We start from the raw sequence: 14,731 nt of genomic DNA on the forward strand, positions 1-14,731 counted from the left end.
AAAGTTGTTCACAGTGTTCTCCCTTTTATCATTTTAGACTTCACTGTATCTGAAGTTAGGACTCCCTTTTTCATTCTTAATTGTTTTTATTTGGGATTTATCTCATTTTTCTCGGTCAGACTCACCCAATGGTTATTTTATGTTTTTTTTTTTTCTTAAATCAATAGACTCCTCTCTGTTTTCTGTTTTTCTATGTCATGAGTTTCTGTCTTTATCTGCATCAATAATTTTTTCTACTTTCTTACAGTTTCTTCCGCTTTTTACAGGCATGAACCACTGCACCCAGCTGGAATGCTTTTTCCTTTCTTTTCTCTCTTTTTTGAGACAGAATTTCGCCTTTGTTGCCCAGGCTAGAGTGCAGTGGTATGATCTCGGCTCACTGCAACCTCCACCTCCAGGGTTCAAGTGATTCTCCTGCCTCAGCCTCCCAAATAGCTGGGATTACAGGCACATGCCACCACACCTGGCTAATTTTTTGTATTTTTAGAATAGACAGGCCTATTTTAGTTTCATATGAGCTATAAAATGAATAATTTTTGAAATGACCAGCTGATCTTTTGTTTTAAGGTTACTTAAATGAGAAATGATAGCTTTGCTAAGTGCCCTGATTTAATTACTATGCATTATGTGTATCAAAACATCACCAAGTACTCCATGAGATGTACATTATTTGCCAATTTAAAAGTACATATTTATATTCATATTCTTTCAAAACTCCATATTTACTTTCAAAACTAAAAATACATATTTATTTCCATACTCTTTCAAAACTTAATTAAATTAACAGAAGAAATAGAAACACAAAAATTAATTCATAGCAGCACTAAAAACCAGAAGGCCAGCACAATGGATAATTTCTGAATTACTCAAAGTAGATGTCATATCAAGTATTAATTCTGAGAAGGAAAGTGGAATGACAGGAGCAAGATTAAAGGAGACTGTGTGTGTGTGTGTGTGTGTGTGTGTGTGTGTGTCTGTGTACTGAATTTCTACAAAGAAAATATATTTGTGTATAATCATTTATAAATAAACCATATGGATACTGGATTCAGATTTGACAATAAAACCTAATGGAGCTGAGGATCTTTGAAACGTATACATTTGACAAATCTCATTAGAAACACCTCCAAAGAGGCCTAAGAGCAGAGACAGTGGGAAAAAATGTGGAATTTATTTTTATTATGAAATAAAGATCTGATCATATATGTTTTTAAAAATAGCCAATTGACATAATAACATTTACTAATAGTTTATCCTTTTCCAACAGAGCTGAAATGCCACCATTATTTACTAGATTCTTTAAATACATGGATCTGTGTTTTCTATTTTCCACCACATTTTTGTTCATCATCCCTGTCCCAATACTACACTATATTAATTATTATTGCTTTTCAGCATGTTTTTGTATCTAGCAGGTTTTTTCTTTTCATTTTTTTTTTTTTTTTAGACAAGGTCTCATGCAGGCTGGAGTGCAGTGGCACCATCATGGCTCACTGCAGCCTCAACCTCCTGGGTTCAATCGATTTTCCCACCTCAGCCTCCCCAGTAGCTAGGATTACAGATGCATACCACCACGCCCAGCTAATTTTTGTATTTTTTGTAGAGATGGGGTTTTTCCATGTTTCCCAGGCTGGTCTCAAACTTCTGGGCTCAAGTGACCCATCCACTTCAACCTCCCAAAGTGCTGGGATTATAGGGATGAACCACCACACCTGTATAGCAGGTTTAAAAAAAAATTTTTTTTTTGAGACAAGGCCTTACTCTGTCACCCAGGCTGCAGTACAGTGTCATGAACAGAGTTAACTGCAGCCTTGAATTCCTGGGCTCAAGGAATCTTCCTGCCTCAGTCTCCCAAGTAGCTAGGACTACTCATATTTTATAGAGATGAGGTCTTGCTATGTTGCCCAGGCTGGTCTCAAACACCTGGCCTCAAGTGATTCTACCATCTTAACCTCCCAAAGTGTTGGGATTACAGGCACAAGCCACTGTGCCTGGTCCCTGGCAGTCTTAATGTATTTTTTTTTTTTAATTTTCTGTTGTGCTCTTGCATTTTCTTTTCCAGTTGAAATTTAGAATCTGATTAATTTTATAAAAATTATCATTGGCTATGGTTTGGGATAACACTAGATTTGTAGCTACATTTGAGGAGAATTGGTATTTTTATACTACTGAGCTTTTCATGTAAGTCAGGAGGTGTTCAATCTTTTGGCTTCCCTGGGCCACATTGGAATAACTATTTTGGGCAACACATAAAATACACTACCACTAATAACAGCTGATGAGCTTTAAAAAAAAAAATCACAAAAAAGTCTCACAGTGTTTCAAGAAAGTTTACAAATTATTGTTGGGCCACATTCAAAGCTGTCCTGGGCCACATGTGAACTACAGGCCTAGAGCTGGACAAGCTTGGTGCAAGTAATATTATACTTATTTTTCTTTTCTCTCCACCTTTTGTCTCTGTTCCTCTCTACATGTCAGCTTTGTTATCTGTTAGTGCATATCATCCTCATATTCACAGAAGATATCTCAGCCTGTTGCTTTTAATTCACATCCTGCCGGTTTTACTACCAGAAAAGGAAGTTGCTTTTATTCCTGGCTGCACTTCAATAAATCCTGGTAGGATACTATTTGGTCTGGCTTGGTCATATACCTTCTTCCCACCAATCACAGTGGCCAGGAAGGTGGGATAATGAGTCCAGTCAGGGGAGATAAACCATGCAGTAATTTGAATAGAGACAATAATATAAAGAATTTAAACTACAGCAAGGGATTGGAGTATTGAGCAAATATCTAGGAAGAAGGCAAGAAAACTCTAAATGTATAAATAGTATGTGTAAGGTGCAGGCACTCCTCCTAGGGCTGAGATGGGGCACCATCTCAGGGAAGGGAAAAAGAGCTTCCCTTCGTGTCATCCCCACCCCCGCCACCCCCATGCCTGAGCTCTAGCCCTTATTGGAGAGGGCATGGCCAGGGCTCACTGAATGAATGCCTTGGAATCTATGATGCTTCACAGATCAGAAATCCATCCTCTAGGTGCTGGGGAAAGCAGTTCACTGGAAGCACCTGATGGGGCAGAGGTGGGGATATTGCTGCAGGCGCTGAGCACTGGAGGAGCTGCATGTGTTGCAAGAGTCAGACACCAGAGAAGCTGCTCACATTGCAGCATGCACTTTAGAAGCCCGCCCAACTATTTAGCTTCTACATGCACCTTTCTGCAATAAACAAAGCTATCTTTCTATGTAATAAGGTACAGCTATCTTCTTACAAGTGAAGTTTATGCTTTCCTCAAAATGAGGAGAGTCCTGGGAGTAATTGTATCCATCACTGGCTATATGAATTAATCCTCATACTCAGTTCCACCAAATATTATTACCTAAAGACAAATTATGAAGTTAACTTATGTAGAAAGTTGCATTGTGGCCTCAAAAAGATCCAAGTCCTAAACCTCAATACCTGTGACTGGAACTTTATTTGGAAACAATCTTGGCAGATGCTATTAAATTTTGAGATCAGCTAGGTACAATGGCTCATGCCTGTAATCCCAGAACTTTGGGAGGCTGAGGCAGCAGGTGGATCACTTGACCTCACTAGTTCGAGACCAGCCTGGGCAATATAGTGAGACTTCCATCTCTATAAAAAATACAAAAATTAGCCAGGCATGGTGGTGTGCACCTGTGGTGCCGGCTACTCTGAGGCTGAGGTGGGAAGGTAGCTTGAGCACTGGAGGCGGAGGTTGCAGTGAGCTGAGACTGCACCACTGCACTGCAGCCTGGGTGATACAGCCAGACTTTGTCTAAAAAAAAAACAACTCTTAAGATCGTCCTGGGCCAGGCGCAGTGGCTCAAGCCTGTAATCCCAGCACTTTGGGAGGTTGAGGCGGGTGGATCACGAGGTCAAGAGATCGAGACCATCCTGGTCAACATGGTGAAACCCCGTCTCTACTAAACATACAAAACATTAGCTGGGCATGGTGGCGTGTGCCTGTAATCTCAGCTACTCAGGAGGTTGAGGCAGGAGAATTGCCTGAACCCAGGAGGCGGAGGTTGCGGTGAGCTGAGATCGCGCCATTGCACTCCAGCCTGGGTAACAAGAGTGAAATTCCGTCTCAAAAAAAAAAAAAAAAAAAAAAAAGATCATCCTGGATTTAGGGTGGGTTCTGAATCTGAAGACTGGGGTCTTTATTAAATAAAGAAGAGAGGACTATGAAACACAGAGACATTCACGTGAAAATGGAGGCAGAGATCAGAGTAATGCATGATAATGCCAAGAAGGATACCAAAGGTTGCCAGGCAGCCACCAGGAATTAGGAAAAAGGCCCTCGGAGCTTCCCAAAGAAACCAACCCTGCTAACATCTTGTTTTCAGATGTCTAGCCTCTAGAACTGCAAGAAAATATATTTCTGTTTTAAGCTACCAAGTTTGTGGTAGCCCTATGGTAGCAGTCCTAGGAAAACAACACAAGTGCCAAGAGTTTGAATAAAACATTCAAATGGGGAAGGAGTGAAAAGAAAATGGTGAGTAAATACAAATCAACACACACATATGACAAGCCAATAAAAATATGCAAAGTTACTGCAGTCCTTATTTCTATAATTGTTTGCAAGCTATAATTGATATCTATAGCTTTCCCCCCACCTCTACCCATTCTGTATTTCCTCTGCCCTCAGCCAGAAACTCAGCTGGTCAGGATTATTGGTGGAGTGATCCAAACCTTCATTTCCAAAAGGTCTAAGTCCTCAAACACTCTATCTTTTATTTTCAATTGCTGTTGTTTTTCATTTACCTTAACATTGAAGTACTGAGAGGATCCTTAGAGGATTCCCTAGATTCTAGAGCATACTTTCCCCCATTGTCTAGAAACAAACCAATATCCTCTCAGTCATCAGGATCCATCACTCCAGCCAGTGGATTACCTCCTGTTTTTGCCTTTTGCCTCAGTGGTGTAAGGAAATGGCCAAGTGGTAATCTCATCGTGTAACATGGCAAAACCATTGTTGCAACTCCTGATGGAAGTACCTCTCCTTGGAGGCTGAGGTCTCTAAACCAGCAGAAGATGGAGTTTCCAAGTAAGGAAGGAAAAATTCTGAGAGTAGAAGGTATTATGAGCAGAGCTACTCTCACTGCCATAACTAGATTCAAATGTATCTTGGCTATGGGAAAAACAGCAAAATATAATGGTCTCTCACTCAAAACATATAAGACAGAATCCCATTTTCCAGGGTATTGTCTTCCAGCTGAGATCATAATTGAGTCTTCAGTAGGCCATTTCACCATTTAGTTATGCCAGCTGCTTCCAAGTGATGGTGTATGTGGTAACCCTCGTTAATACCATTGGCATGGTCCATTGCTGCACCTCCTTTGCTATGAAATGAGTTCCCTGATCAAATGCAATGTTGAGTAGAATGCACTGATGGTAGACAGGGCATTTTCTGAGTTCACAGATAGTGGTGCTGGCAGAAGCATTATAAGCAGTAAAGGCAAATCCATTTCCAAAATAGGTAATTATTCCAATTAAGATGAATCTTTGCTCCATGATGGAACAAGTCCAATGTAATCAACCTGCCACCAGATGGCTGGTTCATTACCCCTGGGAATGGTGCCATTATCAGGTACTCAGTGTTGTTCTCTCCTCTTGAAATATTAACTAGTTGGCAGTAGTGCTGGCAGGGTAAACTTTGGAAAGGGGAATTCCAGGTTGTTGAGCACATGCATAGTGTCTATCCCTGCCACTATGGCCACTTTGCTTATAAGACCGCTAAGCAAGCATTGGTTTGCTGGCAGTGATGCTGATTGATATCCACAGAGTGTGCCATTTTGTCCAGCTGATTATTAGGAATCTCCTTAGCAATGGATATATTTAATGTAGCTGATACACTTCATAGTTTGTATACATTCAGATAAGTCCTTCCATATATCTCTTTCTCACACTTCTTTGTCGCCTATTTTTCAATCTCATTCTTTCCAAGTCACTAACTATCTATACAAGTCAATAGCAACTGCCCATTCTGGTCATCTCTCTCTCCAAACATGCTGGGTAAACAACTGTACTGTTTGAATGATGCCCACCTGGAGGAGTTTCCTTCACCACTGCCCTTCTGGCCTCTGAGTAGGGCTAGCATAGCCACCTGTGCTGCAGAAGACAGATTCTAGAGAGGCCTTCCATGCTGCAGGAGCCTGTCAGGGAAACACACCGGAACCAGAAAGTAAACGCTTTTCTATTTCAATGCCTCTCTAGCATTCTCTATGGGCAGAACTTACCACTGTGGTAGGTACACACACAATGGTAAGTTCTGCCCATAGAGAATGCTGAAAGAAGTAGAAGACTATTTTAAGGGGTCAGATCCATCTATACAGAGAAAGCATGAAAAGTGAATTTGAAAGTGAGAGGTAATAAATCAATTACAGCACAGGTACTGTATAGCTGGCTAGCTTAGGCCAAAAACTACCTCTGTCAATCACCGTGGCTACTGCAGCTCCCATTTGGTCTCTCATTAGACTAGGGATAGGCAGAGAGGAAAAGTAGTTCTCCCAAAATAAAAGCCTATGGCCTTTGGTTAGAGGAATGGGTCTATGGGAGAATGTGATAGACCTATTATTATTATTTTGTATAAATTTAGAAGTACAAGTGCAGTTTTGATGCATGGATATATTGCATAGTGGTTGAAATCTGGGCTTTTAGTGTTAACCATCACCAGAACAGTATAATAGGTCTATAATTAATAGAGAATAGTGCTTGCAGCAAAACCAAATCCAATTCCAGAATGAGGAACTATGGTAGGGAAGAAAACTATTGGCTGATCCATGACAAAAGGGAGTCTAAAGAAATTGACATTCTTGCTTCTATGTATTTGGCTGGTCCCCTTGAAGGAGAATACCTCATAAGGACCTTAGAACTGGTAGCCATTACTGTAATGTTGACTTTTCAGCAGTGGCAGTAGCCACTGGAATAGAGAGTTTCCCCTGCCATTTCCTTGGTAAATCATGTTACTTTCCAGCTTAAAACTCCAATTTCCCTACCACTTGGAAGAAAGTCCAAACTCCTTCTACGGTCTGCAAGGCACTGAGAGTTCAAGACCTTAATTACCCTCCAGTTTCAACGGCTGTCATTCTTCCTTTGCTCTGTTTCCTGATGCACCAGCCACACTAATACCCCAGCACAGCAAGCACTCAGCATATCTTGTTCCCTCTGCCTGGAACACTCGACTTACATCCTTCCCACTCCCCCATTTTGGAAATAGGCTGAGATGTTTCCTCCTAAAAGTCCTCTCCCCACCACCACACAGACATTACTTTCTAACCCAGCTTCTTGTTCATCTTCTTCGTTAAACCTGACCCGACATATAATTACTATCCCTTGAAAAATAAATTAGTACAGAAACAAAAACAAACTCCATCATTCTACAGAGCTTTCAAATGCTGATATGTTTCTGAACACTCAGAGGGGAAAGCAAAAAATCAAAAAGCATCCTTGGATATCTCGTAAATAAAAGACCCAAATGGTTGCCTACTGCCAAAACCCCAAGAATTCAGCCCAAGTCTTCTCTTTTAAAAAGGCAGTGACATTTTCATTTTTCATCTGATTCCCACCAATCAGAGACCAGGTACCCATGAACCCAGCTCGACGTGGTCTTTTAATAATTAAATCAGGGCTGCCATTGACCTCAACTAGCGCCAGAGGCTTCTGACTGCAGCCAAGCCCTGGAGGAGAGGCTGAAGCCGGCCTGGGAATGGGAAGCGTGGGGCCAGGAGCCGGGAGCTTCCGCGCGGTGTGGCTTGGCGCTCCCAGGGCCGTTAGGCAATTCTGGCTCCCGAGGGCAGCGGGCAGCGCCTCTCAGGCCATCCCCGAGGGGTCCCGAGAACGCACTCGGGCCCCATCGCGGCGGTTCAAACGGGTGACTGTGCACCCCCGAGGTCCTCCAGGCCCCTGCAGGGCTACCTGGGCGCAGAGCTGCGGAGGGGTCTCTGTCCCCAGACGCCCTCCTACTCCGGGCTGAGTCCTCGCCAGTAGCCGCCTTCTCCCACATCCCATCCTTCCTGCATCTGCCTCTCCGTTCCCGAGGGACTGTCCCGACCGCAAACCCACGTCGAGTAAGGAATGTGGAAGGGACAGGTGACAGAGGTGGCCTACACTCCTGCGTTATCCCTCCGTCTCTCCACAGCTTGTGTCTCCATCTCTCCCCCTTCCTTCCCTCTATCCGTCATCCCCTGTCGCTCTAAGACCAGGATTCCAATTTCCCCAGTGAGGAATCTCACTAGGGGAAGTTATCGCGACATCATAAATTAACGCGTTCATTTTGACTGAAAAAGCGAAGGACTTTTTTCAGGCAGAAAATAAATCTCGTCTGGTCGGTAAGAGCTAGCTTTACCAATTATATAATGGGGGGTTGGAGAGGACCTTTTGTATAAATTTAATGGGCTAACGAGAAAGTTCTAAGGTTTTGACCAAAAAAAAAGTCCACCTAAATATTCGGCCGTATGCCAGAAATTACTACACGTTTAGATATCAACTAAAAATATACAAGGGATACATGGTGTTTTCAGAACCCTTTCAAGCGGTTCTTAAAAAAGTCTAGCCCGATGCCCACTAGCACCGCCTCCACTCCACCACTCACCTCCCCCCAACCCACCTCCCCTGCCCCCGCCGCGCCCAGCGGGTGAGCAGGACGGACCTGACTTGCGGACCAGGAAAGAGGAAGGAAGCGTGGGGGAGGGGGTAGGGAAAGTGACGGGAGCAGTGAGAGCCGGAAATGAGTGGCTAGCGAGGCACCCAGGAGCTCCTTGTCCGGCGACGCTCTAGCCTCCGCGCGCTGTCTCTATGCTCCTCCGCGTCTGGTCTATTTATTGTCGCGGGGAAGCAGCGGCCGCCTCGCACCCGGAACAACAAAGCCGGGAAGACGGAGTCCGAGCCTCGGGGGCTCCTAGCAACGGGCCGGGGCGGGAGTTCCATGGAGACTGGGGAGCGCGCCCGTCTCATCCTCATCCTTGTCCTCCAGCTTCTCCTTCGCATCCGACGCAACCGGCAGCAGCGCTGCCGCCGCGTCCTCTGCCGCCGCTCCCTCTTCCCACGGTAACCCCCTAGGCGACCCTGGACTCGGGGAGCGCGGGAGGCTGAGCGGCCCGAACGTCGGGTGCAGGGCATCTGGGCGCAGGGTGGGCATGTGCGGAGCCCAGGTCAGATTTGGGGTGGGGTGTGCGGGGGCGGGCAACTGGAGGGCAGCCTCTGAGGTGGGGGAAACCGATCTGGTGGCCGAGGGAGGGCTCAGTTCTGAAGAGGACTGGGCGATATTTGGGGATCTCGTTAGGGATAACGGGTTGGGGGTGGGGCGTCCGTACCTGGAAGCGTTATCGAGCTTGGTGTAGGATAAGAAAAGAGGAGTTATTTTTCGGTTAAGCCACCACTAGGAAAGACAGGGAAGAAAGATTCCTCATCTGTCTCTGGAGCCATCTCCTAGGGGAGGAGGGACCGTGCAATGATGCTAGGGGTCCGTTGCTTCTCAGAAAACTTACGGCGGCCTCTCTAGTAGCTCCCAAAAAGCGGCTTCATCGGTTTCTGGTTCTGGTGATGCCGGCATCCCCGCTTTATCTTATAATTATTATTTTTGACCAAATTTAGGATTGATAGAGAAGGGTCTAGAACTGAAGAAGAGAAAATGAATTGTGGGTAGGGCTAAAGCAGGGATGAGAGCCGGAATAAGTGTTAAAAATAGCCCGTAAAAGCCCTAAAAGTAAATCTAATAGGGTATAAGGACTTAAAAAAAAAAAAAACTCTTCTATTGCCGAGATGTGCATCTGCAGGCTCTGTCAATGTGCTTATTGCAATAAGACTCAAACTGCAGTCAGTCCACATCTGTGAGCTCTCTGCATCTGTCACCTGCAGTTCCAAAGCGACCCTTACAGTAAGTAGCATGAGCTTCTGTATTTAGGGTTCAGAACAGTGCCTTAAAACTGTGACTCAAGAAAAGGGAGTAGGGTGTGTGTGTATGTTTGAGCAATGTGGACTACGGGGAAATTTAAAAAGAGATGCATAAGAAGGTTCAGCCATCCTGGCATAATTTCGTAGTCTCTTTGAGAAAATGGCAGTTCATTCCAATTGAGAAGTGACTTTTAGCACTGTCTGGTTGAAAGAATTTCAGTTTGGTATGCCCAGTGAAGTACCAGTTTATGCTATCTTTTTAGCCTTACATCACAAGCTGCTTAATGGTTTTATGCTTTCCAAAATCATTTTAGGTGAGTAATTGAGGTTTTCCTGTAGCACAATGAAAAGGCCACATATACAAACAAAGTTCTTTACCTAAAGTTGAAGATTAAAGATGAAAATAAAATTGACAAATCATAGGGGCAATTAGTTCAACCACAGCTCCTGTTTGTCCCCCACCCCTTTTGTTAAACCTGGCTTCTCTTAAGCAAAAAAAGGTGTCATCCTTTCCCCAGGCTCCTCTTTACATACCCTCTGCCCTCAAAATCAGTATCGGAAACTGTAGTGACCTACTGCGGTGTGCCCTTGATTGGCTGGCTTATTCCTGAATGAGGGCCAGCGAGAATATAGTTTTAGCATCTTAAGCTTTTAATATGGAATTGAGGTCCAGTGTCTGTTAAAGGAATTTCATTCGTGTGCAAAGAAGTGGACAGAATGGAAAGTGTGAACATTGGGAAACCTAAGTTGCATTTTAAGACCCTAAGAAGAAAAAGACAGTATTAACATCTTTAATGAATCAAAGACTGTTGCTTAATCTTTGTAGCAGTTCTGTGAAGGATTTGCTGGGATAGCCACAGTTGAGGCTGTGGATGTTGAATCCTGGGATTATCTTTGTGCATATGAGACTTGACGAAGTGTCCCTCAACCTCAGGGCTGCTATCAGACTCACTAGACCTAGACCTTATTTGCTGTTGTCTCTGTCTCTGTCTCTTCATTGTTTGAGTGAGGGTCAAGCCGTAGCTTCCATCTTTGTTAACAATCCAGTGTCTGCTTTCCCTGTTCTCCTCTTCCCCCATACTCCCAACTTTGGTGGTGGTTTAATTCCTCTCTTTTCTTAATCATGTCCCAATCAAAAATGATTTTTTAATGCTGTATCATGTCTGTTTCTTGTGGCATTTTCAACATGTGTCCTTGGCCTGCATATGCATTTCATTAATGTGATTTTTGTCCATTGCCTTTTCCTTACACCTCCTCTTTATTTGGAAAATTGGAGTGGTTATGTTAGATATTCTGTATTTATTCTGAATAATTGCTTGTTGTGAATACAATAGGTTAAGAACCTTGTGCTGAGAATCAAGAGCTTATACTAAAATAAAGTACGTTAAAATTTTTGACTTAGCAGAATGAAAGACATTAGGAGTCCAAATGATAATACTGCAATTGCAGACAGTCACTTTTTTTGAAGAGTATTGTAGAGCCTGTTGTGTGTTTTAAATCGCACCTCAGATTTTCATGATTCTTATTAAAAAATTATTCTTAAAATCAATTTTGACTGAAATTACATTCTGCCAAATTTGAGGGAACTACTTACAGTGATTTCCCCAAGTTATTCTTAACAGAAAATTGTCACATCAACATTTTTGTGGATGAACACTTACAGAATGCAGAATTGCTATAAAGGAGAACAAATACTTAAGAAACATATAGCTGAATGTTTTTGGAGAAAATTATTTCTTCTCATGGACGTGGCACATTATTTTAAAATCAGCAAATATTGTATAATCTAGTTGAGTGAACATAGGGACAGTTTTTAGATGGAGACCAATAATAACCTAGGTATTGATTTCCTTCTGTTTCGTCATAGACCATGTGGTGAAATTATTGCTATAAAATACAAACGTTTAAGTTGATTTTAGAAGAATTTATAGTAGAATGTTTCCTAATTGTCTCTGAGTCAAAATCTCTGTTTTCAAATGTTAACTGTATTGTGACATTTGAACTAATAAAGATTCCCTGAAATTTACGTCCATTTTGTTGAACCTTCTGTATGCCTGGTGCCGTGTCAGGTGTGTAAAGCTGGATGAAAGAGGTGTTTCCCTTCAGGTGCTTTTTGTGCACTTGTAGATGCAGAGAAATGACATATGTGGGTAACAAAACATGACAGACACAATTTGAATTTTAAATTCTTTATTACATACTGCCTGGTACTGTCATTATTGGTGAATGGACTTCATCACCCCTACTAAATTAGAAGTTTCTTGAGGATTAGGAGTATGAGTTGCTATCATATTGGATGTTCCTGCCCTGTGTGTGTATTTTGAAGATTACCTTTTTAATAGAAGAAGATACATGTTTATTATATTTCACTTCAAGGGCTTAGCTAGTGAATGAAGAGAACCTTTTTGAAATCTGATTCTTGATGCCTAAAATTTCAACTCTGTATTCCGGCTGTGGGCCTGCAAGTTATAAGCAGTGACTCATGAGTAGAGCTTTCTTCTGACCAATTCAAACAATAAGGATAATGATGGACTACCTTCACTTGCATAGATACGGTATTTGCTCTTGTCACATGACTACCACTTTGGGAAATTTCAAAAGGATGAGAAACTATACATATCTGAGGTTTTTCCAGGCTACATAGACAGATTTGATATTTGTATTATTAACCAGTCTTTTCTTTAGAAGGCAGATGGAGTTTGTGTGTTTGTATAGTTGTGAAAAAGCAGAATTCCAGAAGTATGTCCTTAGTGGAAAGGAATCAGGTCATGACAGAAATTCTACTCATCTGTGACTAAAGGGTGATAAAGTTGAGAATTTGGTTTAAAAGGCCGGTTTTGTGGGTGGAAGCATGCTGCTATGGATCCCATTAAATGTTCAAAAAACTTAAGGATTTCTGGCAGTTCAGATGTGCTTTCATTTGGGAGGCAATAATGAAACTGTTTAAAATTTCACCAAAAAATACAGCACAGAAGTTTGGCTGTTGGTTACTTTCACCATCCATTAATTAAAAATACCGAAAACTAGATGGTGTGTTAAGGACAGAGTTTTTTTAGGACATATGTGAATGACTTTAGCATTGAATTGTGCTTAGCACAAGATAGACATCTGTCTGTAGACATTGGCCTATGGTATGTTTTTGTTTTTTAACTCACTAGGTGAGGACTTAAGTTTTACTTAAAAAAAGAAAAAAAATGTATTTCCATTAATAAAGTGGTTCCAAAGAATCAGGTGTTAACTTTCCCACTCCTGATAAATTACAAGTATTTCCGTTGTGAGACGAAGAGTTTTGATCAGAATCAGTTACGTTTTCTTGATATTACGGTTGGTACAACACTTAAAAGAGTGTGGACTCTAGCTACAGGCTGCTTGTGTTCAGCATCATGGCTGTGCTTTTAATTAATGGAATGGCCTTAAGTATTAAATAGCTTTCTCCCTGCCCTGAGCCCCAGTTTTCTCATCTATACTAGGGGGTTAATATTACTACTACCTTACAGGGTTGCTGTGAGAATTAAGTATAAAGCACTTAGAACTTTATTTAAAAGCTGAGAAAAGTATTAGCAGGTGTTAGTAGCAGTAGCACTGGATAGTATATTAAAGGTGAACTGTTAGACCCTTGGATGCTTTGTTTCTTTTGTTGAGAGGCTTTCTACTAGAGCGTTGAAATTCTTTCTTTCTTTCTGGTCACTGACTGTTGGACTCATCTCTGCTGTTAGGTTTTAGAAGGGGGAAGCACTTTTTTTAAGTTTTGAATTGTCGCACAGGCATCTGGTTATCACTGATGGCAGATGGACTAAGTAAAGAGAGACATCTCTGTTTCTTGGAAAAGGAAAGCCAACAAAGCCTGGGCTGGCACTGCGTTGCAGCTATTGAAATGCTGTTTCCCTGTGGACTTGACTTGTTTAGCTGTATGATACTTCTGAATAAAAGGAATAGACCCCAATGGTTTCATTTAACAGAATTAAGCTTTCTTTAGAAGCCACTATTTTTTGCTTGTATAATCTTGGTTGATGGTAAACTTGAAACTTGTTAGTATCAGTGTAAAGCCATTTATTGTGAGTTTTGTGTGCCACTATAAATGTTCTAATAGTTGCTTTTTTTGTAATTTTAGAAGTAGCTAAAATTGCTGCTCTGCTCCAGTAATTCAAGTGGCTCAAGAATGACTTCGTAGGATTGCAGAATTGTTTATGGTAAGACTAAAAACAAATACTGAAGCTACCTAATCAGGAAAATAATTTGACAATTATAGTTTTGTTTAGGCTGCTGTTGAAATAGCTAACTTTAAAAAGCTAAGTCCAAATGTTTTAGTTGAGTTGTGTGGATATTGGAAACTGCTGACTAAAAATAACTGTTTCTGCCTAAACAAGTGAACTGCAAACTACTGTTCTTTCCTATTTTGGCTAATCTCCAGGTCTTGGTTTTTAGTTGAAATCCATTTTTATAATATATGTGCTATAGAGGTTTATATAAAATATACTATTAAAAGCATATTTTGCTTTAAATATTCAGGGCAAAATGTTATAATTCCTTCTTCCTAGTTGTGCTGGTTTTGTTTATTTGTTTTAGCTGGTTTTTATAAGATTCCACACACTAAGGAGGTTGGCAAATATGTGTGTGTGTAGAGGTGTGACTTTTGTTTTCCTGTTTAAGAGAGGAAATGATGACAGTTGCACCAAATAGATAGAGATATATATTTCCTTTAGTTTTAGATAGTCTGAGGACTCTGCGGGCAATTTTTTTTTTTTTTTTTTTTTTTTTTTTTTTTTTTTTTTTTTTTTTTTTTTTTTTTTTTTTTTTTTTTTTTTTTTTTTTTTTTTTT

General features: G+C 41.4%; 1 protein-coding gene across 4 annotated transcripts in view; it reads left to right on the top strand.

The window, feature by feature from the left end:
* Positions 1-8,782: 8,782 nt before the first annotated feature.
* TBPL1 (TATA-box binding protein like 1) overlaps positions 8,783-14,731 on the top strand; it is a 30,150-nt gene continuing 24,201 nt past the window's right edge. Inside the window, exons 1-2 of one of the 4 annotated variants that reach the window (XM_017500637.2) lie at positions 8,783-9,066; positions 14,024-14,102. The gene's annotated coding sequence lies outside the window, so the exon portion shown is untranslated. Of the gene's footprint in view, positions 9,067-9,093; positions 9,171-14,023; positions 14,103-14,731 lie in introns of those variants that run through there. The other 3 variants (XM_017500638.2, XM_017500639.2, XM_017500640.2) reach the window with 3 other exon arrangements.

Source organism: Cebus imitator, unplaced genomic scaffold, assembly GCF_001604975.1.
Source record: "Cebus imitator isolate Cc_AM_T3 unplaced genomic scaffold, Cebus_imitator-1.0 Scaffold267, whole genome shotgun sequence".
NCBI lineage: Eukaryota > Metazoa > Chordata > Mammalia > Primates > Cebidae > Cebus > Cebus imitator.